This window comes from Balaenoptera musculus, chromosome 14, assembly GCF_009873245.2.
Source record: "Balaenoptera musculus isolate JJ_BM4_2016_0621 chromosome 14, mBalMus1.pri.v3, whole genome shotgun sequence".
Taxonomy (NCBI): domain Eukaryota; kingdom Metazoa; phylum Chordata; class Mammalia; order Artiodactyla; family Balaenopteridae; genus Balaenoptera; species Balaenoptera musculus.
Genome location: NC_045798.1, coordinates 80919707 through 80927350, shown reverse-complemented (window position 1 = coordinate 80927350; position 7644 = coordinate 80919707).

The window sequence follows — 7644 nt, the reverse complement described above, 5'->3', positions numbered from 1 at the left end:
TGCACTCAGCTCCCGTTTGCTCTTAGGTGACCTGGTGAGTGTCTTGGAGCTGGGTCTGACCTCTGTACCAGCCTCCAGTCTGGGTGCCCCATTAGACTCAAAGGAGACTGAACAAGCTCTTTTAGTTGCTTTCCAAAGCCCTCTCTTTCAATGTGGCTTTTTAAATTTTAAACATGAAAAGCTGATCCCCATCCTGGAACTCTCTCTCAGTGACTCTGAACTATAGTTGGCAAGAAAGATATATAATTGATACCTTAACACCCAAACAGTCGAGTTTTTCATTTCCCTTCTCTTACGAGATTAAGTCGGTGGCGCAGTGGTTGAGAATCCAGCTGCCAATGCAGGGGACACGGGTTCAACCCCTGGTCCGGGAAGATCCCACCTGCCACAGAGCAACTAAGCTCGTGTGCCACAACTACTGAGCCTGTGCTCTAGAGCCCGTGAGCCACAACTACTGAGCCTGCATGCTGCAACTGCTGAGGCCCACGTGCCTAGAGCCCATGCTCCACAATGAGAGAAGCCACTACAGTGAGAGGCCCGCGCACCGCAGCGAAGAGTAGCCCCCGCTCGCCGCCAACTGGAGAAAGCCTGCGTGCAGCAACGAGGACCCAACACAGCCAAAAATAAATAAATAAATAAATAAATAAATAAAATAAATTAAAAAAAAAAACAGTCTCTGTTATTCACTTACATTTGTTTCAATGGATTTTCTGGAGGAAGGAAAGATAATACTTTGGGTTAATTCTTCAATGTTTAACCTGCTAATCTTGTCACAGAATTTAAATACTCATGGAACTGGATACTCATAGCACTGAGTAACAGCTGGCTGAGTTGTGTCTGTATACTACTTGTACTTTTAAAAACCTTACTCTATTAACTGCATGACTCAAATTGTGGTGCAGAAATGGCTTCATTGTAATCAGTCTAGATGTTTCTGTTAAAAATTCTTTTTTTCTAGTTGAGAGCCAGGGATAATGACTTTTACTCAACAGTGCTAGGTGATCTTTGTGTAACACCTGTGTTTCTAGGAAAAAAAAAAAAAAAAAAGAGACCCTGAAATAACAGGATAATAAAAAAAAAAATAGGAGGGAATCTTTCCATAATGTATACATGCATCAAATCATTACATTGTACCCTTTAAATAGTTTACAATTTTATTTGTCAATAATATCTCAATAAAGCTGAAAAAAAGTATAAGAAACAAGATGTGGCCTGAGAATTAATGATGAAATGGCAAAGGCAAAAGAGGAATTTCATGAGAATTCTTAACGACAGTCAAAGGTCCAGGTCTGGAGAAACAGCTTGGCAAAACTGACATCCATCTCCTCCCTTCCTGTCCTCTGGACCAGTGTTCTCAACATTAACCTGCATCTGAATCACATGGATACCTTGTGAAAACTCACACTGCTGGCCGAAACCCCCAATTTATTGGATGTTGTCTGAGAATCTGCATTTCTAAGAAGCTTCCAGATGATATGTATGTGTTGGTTAGGGGTGCACAGTCTCAGAAACACGTTTCTAATACTACCACCCAAATCCTAGTTTTTATTGGTCCAAGGGCATGAGAATTAGGAACATATGGCTTTAGAGGAGGGAGTGATGAGGAGAAAGGAATTTCAGTTAGCAGCCCCGGGGCCATCTAGCTGGAATGCTTTCTTTCTATTCACACACTCATCAAATATGCTTCAAACATTGTGCTACAAAACTAGCAACAAGCATGGTTTCGGTGTCTTTATGGGCCAAAAATCCCATTTTTTTCAGAGTGCTTTCATACTCCTCAACCCATCTCATTCTCCAAGAACACTGTGAGGTTAAGAAACAAGTTATAATTATTCTCATTTTGCAAATTAAAAAAAAAAAAAGACTAAACTAAAGATAAATCCATCTATGGTTTTCCAAGTTCAGAGTTCCAGAGATGGAACCATTACCTAAGTTTTCTCACTGCTAATTTAGTGCTCTTCTTACTACATCACTATGGCTTTTAAATAAGACAAGTATCAGATATCAGGGGCTGCTCAGTGAATACCTGTATATAAAAGTAATGAGCGCTGGCAGCAGGGCTGAGATGAGGGTGAGGGAAGTGAGGCACTCATCTCATACACAAAATCTTTGGGGACTCCAGAAAACAAAGTAATCAAGAAAATAATGATTGAATGTAATATTTTTAAAGTCAAATTTAATGCAAAGATTAATGATAAGTAAAATCATCATAAAAACGAGTCATTTGTCTTACAATTGGTATTTTGATGCAATGGAAATACCATTTGCTCTTGTGTTATTGTGTAATGGGAACATTTCCAATCAGCCCATGGTCCCTGGACCCAGCTAGGCAGGGTTGAGAATGTCAACAACGGTGTATGAACAGACTGGACAACGTGAGTCTTTATAGTACTGTCTGTTGATTGTAGGGCTTATATGATCATTTTCTATTGAATTTAAAATACGAGGGGATGTTTTGATAATTGTATATGGAGCACACATTTTTTGTTTCGCTTCCTGCTACCACGTGCTTCTCTACAAGCCAGTGCTTAATGGGTTAATTCTTGATATATGGAGATTTTTGGAGTTTCTATTTAGATCTGAACAACAAAGAGAAGGAAGATGGAAAAGCGAATTTATCTCTAATGTGAAAGACTTTAGTTACGTACCCACTTCAATAATGTCAGTTTCCAGGAAGAATAATGGCTTTGGAAACTGATTTGACTTCTCAGCTCGGCCATGACAATTTGGCCATTCAGGGTCACAATTCCCGAAGAATTGTGAAGAAAGAAAACTGAAGAAAAGGAGTGGCCAAGGTGGGACATTTCTGGCATCAGGAATGTGAGATATAAAATTATTTTAAATATGTTAATTTGGCTCATGTAATTGATAGCAGTCCAACATTTCATGGTCTGTACATTTAAAATCTTTGTTTCTGCAAGTGGTTTGTTTATTCCTGATAGAGTTTACTTGTAGACACTTTTCTATTTTAACATAAATGATTTTGACAGAAGAGATTGCATAAGGTTTCCTAATTCTCTGAACACCTCCCCTCACCACCACCACTTCAACTCTTCAATTTTGTTCATAATCAAAGTAATTACAACTGTCATTGTTAGTATCAGGTTAATGAGGAAAATAATTTTCTGGGGTGCTTTTTAATAATGCAGATTCCCAGACTCTGTCCTAGATATTCTTTTTTTTTTTTTTAAATATTTATTTGGTTGTGCCGGGTCTTATTTATTTATTTATTTATTTATTTTTATATTTATTTTTGGCTGTGTTGGGTCTTCGTTTTTGTGCGAGGGCTTTCTCTAGTTGCGGCAAGCGGGGGCCACTCTTCATCGCGGTGCGCGGGCCTCTCACTATCGCGGCCTCTCTTGTTGCGGAGCACAGGCTCCAGACGCGCAGGCTCAGTAGCTGTGGCTCACGGACCCAGTTGCTCCGTGGCATGTGGGACCTTCCCAGACCAGGGCTCGAACCCGTGTCCCCTGCACTGGCAGGCAGACCCTCAACCACTGCGCCACCAGGGAAGCCCTGTCCTAGATATTCTAAATTCGATAGGCCTGGGATAAAGACCAGTCATTTGCATTTTAAACAAACACTCTGATGTCTGTAATATAGGCTGTGGCCCACAGGTCATGGTCCCTGAGAAGCAGACTCTGCATCAAAGATTTGCTTGCAGAAAATTTGTTGGGAAATGCTCTTGGGATCAGGTCCTGTGGTGAAGGGGCAAGTGGGCAGAGAGAGAAGATGCACAATAGCATTGGCCAGCCTATGAAACTCTGGTGCTGTGATGGGTCTTCAGAGATGTTGGAAATGGAATAGAGACTGGGACCTTTTTCCCTCACCTCCACCAAGCAGTCACTGTATACAGGCTGCCATGGGGAAGGAGACCCAGTACTGGATGAGGCCAGGTGACTCTTTTCCTAAGAGCATGGCAGCTGAGAAACCAGCATCCAGGCTGTGCCACGACATTTCCCAGCCAGGAGTCAGACGGGGCCACACGGCAAGTACTTGCCAACAGACTGTGGTCAGAAGTGATACCTTCACTTCTAAGCTGAACTCTTTAAGAGCAGGCATGTGATCCCTTAGCCATCTCTTCTGACCCACATATTCCAGAGAGTGCGGCTACAATATTGCTGGGTCTCCATGACCCTGGGTTCCTAAGGGCCAATGTAGAACCGATCCCCTGAGCCAACCTGCAATGAAAGTGTGACATGAACTAGAAAAAACTAAGTGATTTCAAGCTACCTGGATTTCAGCATTAGTTTTCTACCACAGCATTATCCGGGCTAACCTTACTAAAACAATGGTCAGGTTGCAGTCATACAGTAAATTGCATTGGATCGGAATTATCTAGTGATATTTATGATTAGACTGAAAGTACATCTTAAGGTTCTTACCAAGTTCAGAGTTTGTAGAAATAATGTCTTGGGAAAGCAGGTAACAATTCTCAGATGACAAAGGGGAATTTTCATCTGCTATATCAGATTGGATGCCACTTTGGTTGTGTGCTTCCCTCTGCCACCTCCTATAGAAAAGATAAAGCATCCCCCTTTAGTATACTCAAAACATGATAAAGAGAAATTATGTCATTGTGTTGTTCTATATAAGAGTGAATACAATAAAAAAAAAATAGAATTTTCCCTGGTGCCAAAGGGGAAGGAGACTTCCCAACCTTCCATTTTCTTATAGAATTTTCTTCAGAAAATTTGTAATTGAAAATTATTTCTCTGTCCCTTGGAGATGCATGTAACCCTTTTCAAAAAGTTAAATAAGCCTGTTGCCTGTTCTATAGTCTAAGAATGTTTTTTTTTTTCCTTAAGGGCCTTGGAGCTGTCGATTTAAAATGTAAACGACGAGGAAAACAGCATCTCATCCTGCCTGTCTCCACAGGAGTTTAACCTAGGCACCAGTGCTCCAAGTTGGAACAGCCAGCCTTCCATAGAGATAGGAGACATTTTATTTTTCTTCTGCATAAAGGCAATTAAGTAACACAAGTGGCCACTCGATTGCCAGGCGAATCTTGGATGAGCTATATGTACCAAACAGTGCTGTCAATTCACCATACTTGATGATGATACAATTTATCTTAAGAACATGTATGGAATGGGTTGTAGCTGTCTGGCTATCAAAAAGGATGAAATTTCTTTCTGTCTTTGCAATCCTTTTATTGGATTTCTTGTCATGTGTGTCACAGTCTGGTTTAATGGTTATTCAATAATAAAACTGTTTGATCCTTTTTTACCTTTGTGGAGAAGATATACTGGGCTGGCAGGAGATTTTCTTCTATTTATTTTCCCCAACACTTATAACATAAATCGCTATAGGGAAAAAATGGCTCCTGATCAATTATTCTAAAATGAATTAATCATTGTTTTGTATATCCTCCGACTTTTATCTGTCATACCCAGCAACCCCATAAATCAAGCAATCACATTTAATCATGCCCGGCTGACTGGTGCACCTAGATACCTTGAGAGGGTTCTCAGAATATTTGATTAGCCTCGATTTGCATAGTCAATGAGTACTTCAATGAGATGATTTTTACACTTGTAATAGATAATTAATGTCAACCTATGTTATATTTTTCCAGATGAAAATTTTCTGTGCTTATGTTTCAGAGTATAGAGATCTAGGACTTCAGCATCCAGTCTGCACTGGGACTGTACATGAATTGGGAGAGTCCCACAGTAGTGCCAAAGGGGGAGAATAATCTTAGGATTATCTGTGAGCATTTGTCTCGCTTCCTTGTGAAGGTACAGCGGCCATCTATTGAGACTTAAATTGTCAAAAAGTATGTAGAGGCCCAACTCTCAATCCATTTTGATGACCTTCTGTTTATTGGCAAAGGAGGGATCCCCAACCCCAAATTATACGAGGTAGCTGAACATATAACAGGCTACACTGGACAGATGGGATTGGTGACGGCTTATTAATCACTTATAGTCACAGCCCAGGCAAGGAGGACACCACCTGCCATCAGGGCCACCTGGGTGCTGCACTTAGGAGCAGAGGGAACCAGCAGGGGCCACAGGAGTTAGGCTTTTTTGTAACAAGAGGTTTTATCCTCAGGAGGATTAAATTGATTTGCTTAATAATTTTGTGGGCAAAACTATTCTGGTTTTGAAGGCATTTTCAAATGTAATAATCACCAAAAAGTCATTGTTAGACCAAGAGAAACTTTTGTTCAAATACAAAATTTATTGTAAAATGTATGTAAGTTTGAAACATACATATACAGTAGTAATGCAACTTTTATTGTAATTTAGAATTAATGTAACTGTGATTTTTTTTCATTCAAAATTTTTAGGAACTTTATAGAATAAGAGTTAAGTAAATATATGTTGGGCTCCATGAAACAAAATTTTGCTAAGATTCCACTAAAAAATAAGAGAACACATTAAATAATTTATCTATTTGATAGAGATTTTCTTCTCTGTATAAGTAATCATGGGATCACGTGTCCTATAACACACAAAATATAATTAAGCTAACCAAGCAAACTCCTATTTAGAAAGCAGTATGTCAGATTTATAGCAAAATCTTAAGCTCAATTAGAGGAAGAATTAGATTCTTTTTTCTGACAATTAAAAAAATTGCTTGGATGATTAACAAAAAAAAAAAAAAAAAAGGAAGAGTGAATATGAAACCATAAAAGGAAATTGTGTTATATAAAATGAGTAAAGATCTTGGCCATAGCAGCCAGATTCCAGCATGATGATGTATTCATTCTGGCAAATCATAGCATCATTTGGTTGCATATGTTAGGTTTAGAGTCTCCTGGCTTATGTTTTCAAGAGCTAGAAAAGGATTCGGAATTGAAACAAATTGAATTAGGAAATCTGGTGTAACTGGTATTTTATAAGAATAACAAGAAACTTAAACAAAATATAAGAAAATATATTAACATGAATAAGATGATAAAATATTAGCCATTGTAGATAAATATATGAATTAAATGTAAATAAGAATTAGGTAAAACAAAATCAAATTTAATATAGAAAATGCAATGGTATACCTTGGATAGTTTTCCTCTAATTAAGAAGGTCATTTTACTTCGCATACATCTAGCTTGTGAGAATCCTGGGGGTGACAATTGGAGAGGGGCCAATTCCTGAGTTCTAATCAATGTTAACAGTCAGTGGGTAACAAACCACACAGGCAGGGTAGTTCCAAGTCCCTCTGATGTGGTATGTGGATTCTGGGAGTATTTTTCACTAAAAACAAAAAAGACAAAGAAAACCAAATTAGAAGAGGGAAATACATTTAATTTTGTACAAAAAGAGCAATTTAAAAATTTATCACAGGGCTTCCCTTGGTGGCACAGTGGTTAAGAATCCGCCTGCCAATGCAGGGGACACGGGTTCAAGCCTTGGTCTGGGAAGATCCCACATGACATGGAGCAACATGCGCAATGAGCCACAACTACCAAGCCTGCGCTCTAGAGCCCATGAGCCACAACTACTGAAGCCTGCACACCTAGATAGAGCCCGTGCTCCGCAACAAGAGAAGCCACCGCAATGAGAAGCCCGCGCACCACAACCAAGAGTAGCCCCCGCTCGCCGCAACTAGAGAAAGCCCACGCGCAGCAACAAAGACCCAACACAGCCAAAAATAAAATAAATATAATAAATAAATTTTAAAAAATTTATCACATAT